Source organism: Ostrea edulis, chromosome 10, assembly GCF_947568905.1.
Source record: "Ostrea edulis chromosome 10, xbOstEdul1.1, whole genome shotgun sequence".
Taxonomy (NCBI): domain Eukaryota; kingdom Metazoa; phylum Mollusca; class Bivalvia; order Ostreida; family Ostreidae; genus Ostrea; species Ostrea edulis.
Window position 1 is genome coordinate 4,490,899 of NC_079173.1, and position 13,993 is coordinate 4,504,891.

Below are 13,993 nucleotides of genomic sequence, written 5' to 3' on the forward strand. Positions count from 1 at the left end.
TGTCGTAAGAGGCGACGAAATGGGGGCGGTCCATCGGAGGAGACCGCAAAAGCCGAGGTCCCGTGTCACAGGAGGTGTGGCACGATAAAGATTCCCTCTTGCTCAAGGATCGTAAGCGCCGAGCATAGGCTTAAATTTTGCAGCCATTTAAGGGCAGTGGTGACGTTTCCATATGAGTGAAAAATTCTCGAGTGGGATGTTAATCAATGTATAATTAATCAGCCCTCATATGACACTGAATTATTGTATACCTATCGGAAGTTAGTAATTTGTTAACGTTAGTCTACTGTTGACATACATGTTCAATGAAATATCCAAGTATGAAAACGATGTGGAAGATTTTGTGATGTCTTTTGTTTAGTTTACTTGGATATATCGAATCGACCTACGATTGACTGATTGTTTTACGTCCCATCGAGGATTGTTCACTCGTATTGATACATCGCCAGCTATAGGTGAAGTTCCACAAATTCAGACCTATAGTTTTCGCTCAGGGCAGTATCAGTGAGAATTTTCAATTCCGTCATATCCGAAAGACCTTCGATTGTCATCTCCAAATGTCGATTGTCCAGCGAAGGAGCAATCACTACATAAGTTTACGTTTTATTTTGGACGCAGCCATGGAACGAGCGGGGCTCAAACTCACCACCTCCCGTTTGGAAACGAATACTACCGCCACTGGTAATCGCTATATGAATGCAAATTAGTTTTGCCAAAAGATAAAACGTTGTCGATATAAACAAATCAAAGTAATTTAGTTTAATAGATAAATATTGAATTTAGGTGCTAGAATGAACATGGAAAGATCCACTATTATGACACGGATCTTTCATGTTGAAGTATTTCCATATACACCCGAGAGCCAATGCACTTTACTGATGTGGACCGTAATCATAATATGAATGAATTAATTATTGAGCCGTTTTGATAATGTAAATAATTTATTGCAATACAACATGTCAGAAATATCCTTTACTTAGGTATGTTTCTATACGAGATAATTTCAAAGATAATGAAAAACTATAATAATTACATATTTAACAATCTACAACTCAAAATATGATCGACGATTGTCCCATCTTCTAACTGTCAATCTTCTTTTTAGAAGCTACAAACTCTTCAAATGCTTTATGCACCTTCCACATCATTTCCAGTTTCTCCCTCTGTATAGCCATGATCAACTCCAGTATCTTCCGCTGTATAGCTATCAGCTCAGCTGTGTCATCTGTAGAATATTGAATTACACTTGACATGTATACATACAGTAGACACAATTTGAATAATTTCACGTCTTACTGCGGTATCACTTTAGTTCCCATCTTATATTAAGATAACTAATTCATCCTTTAGTGTCCCATCTTATAGTAAGATAACTCATTTATCCTTTAGTTTCCCATCTTATAGTAAGATAACTTTATCCTTTAGTTCCCCATCTTATAGTAAGATAACTCATTTATCCTTTAGTTTCCCTTCTTATAGAAAGATAACTAATTTATCCTTTAGTGTCCCATCTTATAGTAAGATAACTCATTTATCCTTTAGTGTCCATTCTTATAGTAAGATAACTAATTTATCCTTTAGTTTCCCATCTTATAGTAAGATAACTAATTTATCATTTAGTGTCCCATCTTATAGTAAGATAACTAATATATCCTTTAGTTTCCCATCTTATAGTAAAATAACTAATTTATCCTTTATTTTCCCATCTTATAGTAAGATAACTCATTTATCCTTTAGTTTCCCATCTTATAGTAAGATATCTCATTTATCCTTTAGTTCCCCATCTTATAGTAAGATAACTAATTTATCCTTTAGTTTCCCATCTTATAGTAAGATAACTAATTTTTCCTTTAGTTTCCCATCTTATAGAAAGATAACTTATTTATCCTTTAGTGTCCCATCTTATAGTAAGATAACTAATTTATCCTTTAGTGTCCCATCTTATAGTAAGATAACTAATTCATCCTTTAGTTTCCCATCTTATAGTAAGATAACTAATCTATCCTTTAGTTCACATCTTATAGTAAGATAACTCATTTATCCTTTAGTTTCCCATCTTATAGTAAGATAACTTCATCCTTTAGTTCCCCATCTTATAGTAAGATAAATCATTTATCCTTTAGTTTCCCTTCTTATAGTAAGATAACTAATTTATCCTTTAGTTTCCCATCTTATAGTAAGATAACTAATGTATCCTTTAGTTTCCCATCTTATAGTAAGATAACTAATTTATCCTTTAGTTTCCCATCGTATAGAAAGATAACTAATTTATCCTTTAGTGTCCCATCTTATAGGAAGATAACTAATTTATCCTTTAGTTTCCCATCTTATAGTAAGATAAGTCATATATCCTTTAGTTTCCCATCTTATAGTAAGATAACTTCATCCTTTAGTTCCCCATCTTATAGTAAGATACCTCATTTATCCTTTAGTTTCCCATCTTATAGTAAGATAACTAATTTATCCTTTAGTTTCCCATCTTATAGTAAGATAGCTAATGTATCCTTTAGTTTCCCATCTTATAGTAAAATAACTAATTTATCCTTTAGTTTCCCATCTTATAGAAAGATAACTAATTTATCCTTTAGTGTCCCATCTTATAGTAAGATAACTAATTTATCCTTTAGTGTCCCATCTTATAGTAAGATAACTAATTTATCCTTTAGTTTCCCATCTTATAGTAAGATAACTAATTTATCCTTTAGTGTCCCATCTTGTAGTAAGATAACTTATTTATCCTTTAGTTTCCCATCTTATAGTAAGATATCTCATTTATCCTTTAGTTCCCCATCTTATAGTAAGATAACTAATTTATCCTTTAGTTTCCCATCTTATAGTAAGATAACTAATTTTTTCTTTAGTTTCCCATCTTATAGAAAGATAACTTATTTATCCTTTAGTGTCCCATCTTATAGTAAGATAACTAATTTATCCTTTAGTATCCCATCTTATAGTAAGATAACTAATTCATCCTTTAGTTTCCCATCTTATAATAAGATAACTAATTTATCCTTTAGTTCCCATCTTATAGTAAGATAACTAATTTATCCTTTAGTTTCCCATCTTATAGTAAGATAACTCATTTATCCTTTAGTTTCCCATCTTATAGTAAGATAACTAAATTATCCTTTAGTTCCCCATCTTATAACAAGATAACTAATTTATCATTTAGTTTCGCTTCTTATAGGAAGATAACTCATTTATCCTTTAGTTTCCCATCTTATAGTAAACTAACTAATTTATCCTTTAGTTTCCCATTTTATAGAAAGATAACTAATTTATCCTTTAGTGTCCCATCTTATAGTAAGATAACTAATTTATCTTTTAGTGTCCCATCTTATAGTAAGATAACCAATTTATCCTTTAGTTCCCCATCTTATAGTAAGATAACTAGTTTATCCTTTAGTTCCCATCTTATAGTAAGATAATTAATTTATCCTTTACTTCCCATCTTATAGTAAGATAACTAATTTATCCTTTAGTTCCCATCTTATAGTAAGATAACTAATTTATCCTTTAGTTCCCATCTTATAGTAAGGGAACTAATTTATCCTTTAGTTTCCCATCTTATAGTCAGATAACTTATTGAATGATAAATCAACACAGTTTCAATAAATTCACGTTTTACAGCGGTATCACTTTAGTTTCCCATCTTATAGTAAGATACTCTTTGGCCGAGTGGTTAGAGCATCGCGCTAAAAATCCCACGGTCTCTCATCTCTGTCGGCGCGGGTTCGAATCCGGCTCGCGCCGGTAAGTGAGAAAGTTTCCCAGTTTACTTTCTGAAGGTCGGTGGTCTCTTCCCAGGTACATTGTATCTGGGTTCTCTCTTCCACCAATAAAAACTGGGCGCCACCATATAACTGAAAAAATGGTTAAATGTGGCGGAAAACATCAAAGCAATCAATCATTCAATATAAGGCTCTGATAAAACAGTAATTTGCAATACCCATAATACATACTTGATGTCCAGAATCATCAGATGAATCTGACAACAAATTACACAGTATCTCTTTATGCGGATGGGTGTGATAGTCTAATATGTTGGATGCTTGCTTTACTGCACTTGGAGCTCCGGTTATTGTGATAACTCAAAGATATTTAACACGCGTAGTGACTATACTTCTTTGACGTTTTACATTAGAGGTCATATTAAAAAAGTCCAGTGAGTTTCACTTCTAATGTTTGATCGGAAGAATAACAATCCCTGCCTATGTTGTTTGATCGGAGGAGTAACAACCCCTGCCTATGCTAAACGCCTTGGTTGAAACATGGAACCGGAATCGAGAAAGTTTGGATGTCAATCGTATGCGTTAGAATCCTAGTAAACACATGGACATGTATCCCGTTTCCGGTAAATATTAATTGATATGCACATCAATAACTTTTTTTTAAATTTTTTTAATCTAGATTCTATCATATCCTTCACCGATGCAGATACGGATTTTTCAGAATTAACCGGATCTACTAAGTATTTAGCCTCCAACAAAATTTCCCAAGATTGACTCCGATAAAACAGTAATTCGCAGTATACATTTTTTCTACATGTACTTGGTGAACATAATTATCAGTTGACCTTGAAAACAAATGACACATTATACTTATTTTAGCATGAGAAATCTCAATTCGACTGGTAAATTAGAGTTCAATATCTATTCAATATCTATCTATAGCCAGTCTTCAAATTCTACAGTCGTTATCACTATTTAGTTTGCCTAAATAACCTGCGATTGGGTCAAGCGCTGTCTGACGTATATCATATCATTTGTTAGACCGTTCCTTACACACTAATTTTGACAAAAGAATACTTCGTTTACCTGATCAAGATGTAGGGCTCACGGCGGATTTCTCCTCCTGATGATCTTTTTTTACATCAAATACTTAAAGGTATATAAAAATTATTCATTTTAGATGATTTAGAAACGCATAGCAATAATGAATGGCTGCAACATATGTATTCTTGATATCCTATCAAATGTAAAACAATTAAAAAAGCAACAGCAACATCTAATTCAACAACTGCCTGATTCGAAATATTGTGTCAAAAATTCTTACTACAAAAAATAATATGTTCATATTCATAGCAAATATTATTATTATTATTATTACTACTATTATCATTATTACTTTTATTATTATTTTTATTTTTATTATTATTATTATTATTATTATTATCATTATCATTAATATTATTATTATTAATATTATTATTATTATCATATCAAAAATATTATTATTATTATTACTATTACTATTATTATTATTATTATTATTATTATTATATCAAAAAATAATAATAATATTATTATTATTATTATCATTATTATTATTAATATTATTATTATTATTATCATCTCAAAAAATATTATTATTATTATCACCATCATTATTATTGTCATTATTATTATTATTAGTATTAGTATTGCTATTATTATGACGGTAAATATTCCTGAGTATAAAAGGTGAGGGTAAGGAACCGTGATCAATCTTATAACTCCTATAAGCAATACAGAATATATAGTTGGGCAAACAGATACCCCTGGACACACCAGGGATGGGATTAGGTGCCTAGGAAGAGTAAGAATCCCCTGTCCTATCTCCTGATTAGGTAAACCGAGTTATCCATAGTCAAAATCAGTGTGCCAAGAACGGCCTAACATTCGGTATGAAACATGTCAGACAGCATTTGACCCAATGATAGGTTGTCTTGACAAATTAGATCATTATAACGACCATAGAATTTGCGAAATGTACAAATTCTTTTGACAATAATTTATGATTGTGTCAAAAAAATTCCCTTTTCAAGCACTCTCATTTTATGTTAATAGAAAACATAAGCGGTTGTGATGTCAAACTAGATCGTTACAACGATCATACAATTTGCGAAACACTGACTCTAAACGAGACTGTTTAAACCCTTGTACCATCAATTTGTTTGCTAGTAGCTGTACCGGTAGTGCTGATTTCTTGACGAATAGTGATGGCGTCAGTTACGGTAGAGCTGGATTCTGCTTCGGGAATTTCGGTGACTGCACTTGTAGTGTTGAGATCTGAACCGGTTGTGGAAACTGAAGAGAAAGAGCAGTGTATATTTCATATATTGCATTAATTCGTATCATAGAATGAGGTAAAATAACATTTGACCTATAATTTGTCGGTTTAAAACCATTCAATCTTAATATTTTGTTACAATAGTAAACTTTATAAGAGCTTTAGACAGCATACTGTGGAATCATTAGAATTCGTTGTGGCCCAATTTTCGTGGAATTCGTGAGTACCCCTTACCCACGAATTTACATCCTCAACGAAAAAAAAAACCAAATGCAAATATTCCAGAGTTATATTTCTTACAAATATATAAATCAACGAAATTACGTCCCCACGAACCCGTAAAAATTCAGCAATCAACGAAAATTGGCCCCCACGAATTTAAATGATTCTACAGTACTATGGGATGTTTTAAAAAAAAAAGATGTCCGCTTTAAAGTTGAAGGAAACATGTAGCCACTAAATGGATTTCAATTTTCCTTCCAAATCTTGTTACCGCCGTGGTGGCCGAGAGGTTAGAGCGTTCGCCCCGCATGCGGAAGGCCCGAGGTTCGAATCCCGGCCGCGACACACCTAAGTTGTTAAAACAGGTAGTGACAGTTTCATCGCCAAACGCTCGGCATCAGATGTGAATGTCACGGGTCTTCGGAGATGACCTTACAAACGGATGACCCGTGCCACAGTTGGTGTGGCACGCTAAAGAACCCTCACTGCTCAATGGCCGTAAGCGCCAAGCATAGGCCTAAATTTGAAGCCCTTCACTTGTCTTGGTTACTTCACCATATGAGTGAAAAATTCTCGAGTGAGACGTTAAGCAAGATATAATCAATCGATCAATCAATCCAAATCTTGTTGATTTCAGTTTTGAATGATAAAGTGTGTCACACAAGCTACACTTACACCTCTGTCAACGCTTAGGATCACGTGACAATATACATAATGTAGTCACATGATATAAACAGTCATTTTCGTTTCCTTTCCCTTTAAAAGTTCTGGCAACAGGTGATGCATCAGACTATTTTCATAACCCACTGGCAGTATGTTAAGTACATTTTCACCATTTAGCTGTTTGTCGTTTATTTCATTGTTATCGTATTTTTTTACAGCCTTTTTTTTACTTTTGGTCTCATGTTTACATTAAATCTCCACCACGTGACTGTCCTATATTCATATGCATACTACGAAGTAGTTTCAAATTTAGAATAGGAAAACCGCGATTTTAAACAATTTAGAGTAAGCATCAATTGCGTTGCACCAAAAGCATTTCAAAATATGACTAACTATTTAGACCTAAACTTAAATTTTGGATATTAAAAACTTTTACAAGATTTCTGTAAAAAGTCGTTGATAGAGGTGTAGTGCTAGTAGCGCACGGACCTCTTGGTAGAAAATGGAACAATTCATATAATGAAAGGTACAGTGATCAATCTCACAACTCCTATTACAAAATAGAGAGTTGGGCAAACACGGACCCCTGGGTATACCAGAGATTGGATCAGGTGCCAACCAGTCACACCCGCCGTGAGTCCTGTATCTAGATCAAGTAAAAGGCGTTATCCGTAGTCAAAATCGGTGTGCCAAGAATGGCCTAACAATTGCTATGAAACAAGTCAGGTTTTTTCATTTAAAGTGAAGTAGCTAACATTGAAAAACACATTGACTATTGTGTTTTTCAGAATTCACTGAATTTGTGGGATTTATCAATATCCGTTATCTTCACTTTTCATACCCAAAGATCTTGTAGAAAAAGGAAATAAATGTGACGATATAAACGCTGTTACTTTCTAAAACTTGGTTTTCTCTATGGCTAAAAATTAGAAGTGTTGTTCTGCAAATTAAATCCGATATGCAAGTGAAATTCAGGTATAGGTATCCAGGGTTGAACTCATGACCCGCAGAACCAAATCTCACAGCAGCATGTAACCAGCGCGCTAGACCGCTGGACCATCTAGGCAAGCCTTAAAACTTGCTTTCGATGAAGATTAAATTCTCGCAGCCGTCACACGCTACACGGTCATTGGAAAATAGATTTTATTTTATTGTATTGCAGTAAACTGTTCTAAATTCAATGCAGTGTACACTGTTTACTAAAATGTATTCCGAATCTATTGTGATAAAATATTCTAGGGGTATTGTATCTTTCGTGTTATTATTTTTATAAATTGTTGATACAAATTTCTTTCAATATACTATTGAGTGCCCATCATTTAAATATATTTCTTGAAGCATGCCCATGCAGACTAAACATAGAAACATAATACGTGATGAAGTATATTCTGTAATATTCGTTTTAAAAATGTCTTCTACTCCCAGTGTAGATGTTTTATACAATGTGTTAGTGTACAGAGTACAAAGTATGCCTATTTCAGATACTAATCCCAAGAATAAATGGTTTACCTGAATCACAAAGCATTTTCTGAACTCTCCTGTCAGTCAACAGAACTCCAGTGAAATTAAAAGGACTTTGGCATGAAGGTTCTCTGTAGTAATAATTTCTCAAGTTTCTCGATTCGACAAAAAAACTGACGAAAGTGACTAATTGGCAATCACAATGGAAAGGGTTGTTTTCTATTCTGCTGCAATGATAAAAATCAAGTATAGATTACACACACACGTACAGACATATATATATATATATATATATATATATATATATATATATATATATATATATATATATATATATATGATCTCTCATGATACCCATGGCTTGTTGTTTGATGTGATCTATATTCAACAAGTCGTTTGGTTTCTATACCCAAGCCATGGGTTGAATATCAAAGCACAAAACATAGGAGATTCTATTTATCACCCCTTCTCCCCTCAATTTTGCTTCGCTCTCTGATATTTTGTGAACAAACGTTCATGTATGTATACAAACGGCGTTTGAAAACAGTATGATAATTTTTTTTTTTTGGAATTGGTGGTATCCACTAGATAAAGGAGTAAACGTGTGGTATATAATTCACCCGATAAGATATCTTATGTTGTATGATTGATATAAATACAATTCGTTTTCCTCGTTTCAAGGCTCTGACCCTGAGTTCCTTAATTTAGCCACAACGAGGATCCCCAAAATTGCGATTATTGTTTGACCTTCAATACTTCCTAATTATGTTAAAACATCATAAGCAATCATAACAGTTATGAATTTATCTCTCTCTCTCTCTCTCTCTCTCTCTCTCTCTCTCTCTCTCTCTCTCTCTCTCTCTCTCTCTCTCTCTCTCCTTTCATATTCTAGTATCGACATTGTGGGTTTTATTCTCTTTTTGTAAAAAAAGAGGGGGTTATGATGAAAAATGTATTGACTAGTATGTCAATAATATATCATCTTGAGACATCTACACTATGGGAAAACATTATTCTAAATCAACATACGTTCAGATTCGCCATATCTCTTTATGTTGCGATATCAGAATTTCTAGAATGCGGCTTTAATTTGTCTGACCTTGGAAAAATATATTAGCTTGAAATACAATACCGTATCTTTTTCCTTAGACTTGTCTCCCATTCACTTCTTGTATTATTAATTTTAATGCGAAATCTATGTCTTTTGATTGACTTTGTTCGTTGTTTAATCGTGTTCTTATGGCAATCATATTATTTTTCGATGTCAACACTGTTTACCATATCCGAATCATCAATGGTACGGACTACAAAATACTGATTTTGAACTTAATCACTCCATATCATTATCTTCCCACCATTTTATTCCATAATCATATTTTTTTGGAAGTTTTCTCTTTAAAATTATCTGATTTTTGAAATTTTCAAGAATAATTCTATTTTCATCCCGACCCGTCCATGGTACAAGCTGTCTAGATCATTGTCAGTAAAGACGCTTTACAGCGAAACCATTATTTTTATCACTCAGTACAACAGTGTATCATTCTTGTTACCAATGTAGATTATTGATACTTGTCTCTTGATATAGACGCGGGTTGCGTCGAACGTTTGAGTTTTAAATAATCAACAGTGTCGTGGCCTTTTCAGTGCTTATATATATATATATATATATATTTATATATTATATATATATATATATATATATATATATATATATATATATATATATAGGGCCTCCGTGGCCGAGTGGTTGGAGTATTACACTCAAAATCACACGGCCTCTCACCTCTGTCGGCGCAAGTTCGAATCCCGCTCGCGCCGGTAAGTGAGAAAGTTTCCCAGTTTACTTTCGGAAGGTCGGTGATCTCTTCCCAGGTACAATGTATCTGGGTTCTCTCTTCCACCAATAAAAACTGGGCGCCACCATATAATTGAAAAAGTGTTGAGTGTGGCGGAAAACATCAAATCAATCAGTCAAACAATATATATATATATAAGCACTGAAGTTTCAACAACACCCGATACCTCAGAGTGTCGGATCCACAACATGGATACAAGGTCAAATACAAAAAAATTATACAAAGCACTAAAATGACCAACGACAGGAACAACGAGATTGTCAAATTTTCGAGACGACCCGTCCCTTCTTCAGGACAAACGAAAAGAATTACATAATGTGGTCAATATCAACAGGGCATAATAACAAAAACTACATATAAATACATCTAGCACTACAACTACACTAATCTACAAACGTATTTACAACGCAGACTACATGTTTTTGGTCTTTAGGCTTGCCAATCAATGTTAAAAGTGGAGCAAATTAGGACATGCCTTATTCGTCCAAAGAGCTGATCCAAAATGTCCGAAATGAAAAACAATAAACTTAATTAATCTCAAGTGGAACGAGTTAACCCAATTACGTTGACAAATAGTAAAGCTAACTCGTACCTAGAGAGATTCTATTTTAACCATGCATAATTTATAAAAGATAATAATAAGTAACAAATACCAAAAAATAAATGAATACAAAATAAATAAATAAATGAAAATAAGCTATGTAAACGAAGTAAGAAATGAACAAAGTTTGAGAGAAAGATAATGTAAACAACAAGTTTGAATAAGTTAACAAAATGGACCAACTCCAAACAAAAACAAAGAATAAGCAGCCCAGGAAATTGAATCAACATCAGACATTTCCGTACTGATCACGTCTAGGGTAGATGTGCAAAAAACAGAGAATCACGGAAACTGATAAATGGGTTTTACATGTAAGCAATCGGTTATGAAGTTCAAAGTAATTAAAAGGGATGGGCTGATTGTAAACATAGTTGAAAAGAAAAAAAAATGTGTTCAAAAATGGTCAAAGTACCACTGTTAAGGACATTATCAGACGAGTAGGTCTAGATGAAGCTTAAAATCTAGTAAGGGTTTAGCCCGTATTCATCCTGGTGAAGTCAGTAGGTTTGTTGATACCATGCGGTTCAAATGACTTCAACCTGTGCATCCAGAATTTTTCCTTCTGCTCTCTTTCGGTATCTGACCAACTAGGGTCATGATCAATAACCACTACTGTCATGCCCTCCCATCGGTGGTTATTGCCATTGAAATGTGTTGCTACTGGCAAATCTTTTTTTGGTTCTGATGAAGGACCGGTGGTTGTTGACCCGTCTGCGAAGGTCTGTTGTTTCTCCTTTGTACTGCTTCTGGCAGACATCGCAACTGATGAGATAGATACAGTTATTGGTTTTGCAGGAAAAGTTTCCCAATATTTTATAACTGCGACCCGTGACAGGACTGCTAAAACACTCAGTGTCTGAGCTATATTTGCATAATTGACATCTGAGGTCTGAGCATATTTTGAAACCTCCATTGGGTAAAGGGTTATCCAGTTTGGTCCTTACTATCATGTCCTTCAGGTTTCTGGGACGTCTGAAGGATGCCACCGGTGGTTCCTTAAAAACACCAGCCATTCGTTTGTTGGCATGCAGAATGGGCAGGTGTTTCTTCAGAATACCGTTGATGTTCTTGAGGGCGGGATGATACGTAGTGACCAATGGAACCCTGTCATTCTGAGGTTTTTCTTTATACTGGAGGAGGGACTGTCGGTCCTGTAGTGACATCTCACCAATCGCGGATTGTACCTTGCAAGGATCATATCCTCTGTTAGTGAGATGAGTTTTGAGGATTGTTCCTTGTTCTTGGAAAATAGTAGGAGTAAAGCAGATGCGGCGGATTCCCGTAGCCAAACCCTTAGGTACACTTTTGAAAGTGTGGGGTGGATGACAACTAGATGGCATAAGGTATAAATGAGAGTCAGTGGGTTTGGTGTGGAGATTAAACTCAATTTCCCCGTTTCTAAAATGTGGCTGTGGTATCCAGAAAAGTGTTATTTGAGGTGGAAATTTCCACAGTAAACTTGATGGAATTATGGAAAGAGTTTGTCATCTCGATAAAATCGTCCAGGCTTTCACGACCGTTAACCCACTTCATCTCAATGTCATCAATAAAACGTAGCCAACTGAGGGGTTTAACTGGTGAATAATGTAGAAGTCTACGTTCCAGTCTCCCCATAAAGATGTTGGCATACGATGGTGTCATTTTTGTTCCCATAGCTGTGCCACTTATTTTCAGGTAGTGTTCACCATTGAACATGAAGTTATTGAACTTGTTCAAGAAGCTGAATGAGTGATTCGGTTGAAGGACATTTAATTACCCTATTGTTTCAAACCTCTCTACACGCCTCGATACCCTCGTCGTGTGGAATGTTAGTGTAAAGTGAAGTGACATCCATGGTCACAAGGAGGGTATGGTCTGGCAGGCCCGATGAGGGTGCTTTATTAAGGTAATCAGTGGTGTCCTTCAAGTATGATGGTAAATCTTCTACGTGCTGACGGAGATGTAAATCAATGAATTCAGAGATTTTCTCCGTGGGATGTCCGATGGCGCTGACTATAGGACGGCCTGGCATGTCTTTTTTGTGAATTTTAGGCAATAGATAGAATAGTCCTGGTCTACAGTTGTTAGGACAAAGCGCTCCCAAAACATTGTCACCGATCTCGCCCTTGTTGTACATTTGCTGGAGGGTTTCGGTGATCTTGGTAGAGAACTCTTCGGTGGGGTCAGACTGTAACTTTTTATAAAAGCGTTCGTCAGAGAGCTGCCTATGAGACTCGTTTAGGTACTTGTCTTTGTCCATGACAACAACAGTAGAACCTTTGTCTGCCTTTTTAATGACAATATTATCCCGATTTTTTAATGTTTGCAATGCCGACCTTTCGTCTTTGCCGAGATTATCTCGGGTTGAATCCGGCTTTAAAAGGATTTTGTTTATTTCTTCCTCGACCGCCTCGATGTAAGACTCTAAAGCTCCACATTTGCCTGGAGGTGGTTCGCAATTGCTTTTGGGTCTGTAGAAAGGATACTTCTCTAAAATGTCAATAGCATCTTGGGATGGGGAAGCAGTTATCTTTGGAGTCCTTGCGGGAGAAATGTTCCTTAAGCCGTAGTCGGCGGAAGAATGCTCTAGTGTCGTCTCCTATTTGTTGAGCATTGACTTCACGTGGAGAAGGGCAGAAATTGAGGGCCTTGCAAAGAAGTGAAGTCTCAGAATTCGAGAGAGTGACACCGGAAACATTCAAAACCGGGCATATGTCAGTAGAGTTTTTGTCGTTGATAGTGATGGTTTTCCTTCGTTTGAAGCTTCTCGAGCGATTCTTCTTGATGGTAGTAGAAGATCGTTCAGTATGGTATGTACGAGCTTCATTGTTTCTATCAATGATGCCATCACGCTGGAATTTCTTTTGTTGGACCTTTTCCAGATCGGAAGTCAAGGCCGTGTTATAAGTGGTTATAATTCTAGAAGCCTCCTGAAATTCAGTTGGGGTGGTATCCAGTTGGAGAGATGATTCCAGTGAAACGATGTCACTCTCAATTTGCCCTAACTTGTGCTGATCCCAAGAAAGGCAGATTGACATAAGTTGCATAGAACATCTCCTCAGGATAGAGCTCCAACGTCTCTGAAAGCCTCTAGATAACGGCCCTATATTAGGGGTGACATTGAGACAAAACCCTTTAGATATAATGTCATGTTGAATGT

At 35.2% G+C, this 13,993-nt stretch overlaps 1 protein-coding gene across 1 annotated transcript in view; it reads right to left on the minus strand.

Annotated features, from left to right (window-relative positions):
* Window positions 1-952: 952 nt before the first annotated feature.
* Window positions 953-13,993, minus strand: part of LOC125666554 (leucine-rich repeat-containing protein 15-like) — a 72,430-nt gene continuing 59,389 nt past the window's right edge. Inside the window, exons 10-12 of the mRNA XM_056151727.1 lie at window positions 8,446-8,624; window positions 5,925-6,068; window positions 953-1,225 (exon numbers count right to left, since the gene is read on the minus strand). The gene's annotated coding sequence lies outside the window, so the exon portion shown is untranslated. The remainder of the gene's footprint in view (window positions 1,226-5,924; window positions 6,069-8,445; window positions 8,625-13,993) is intronic.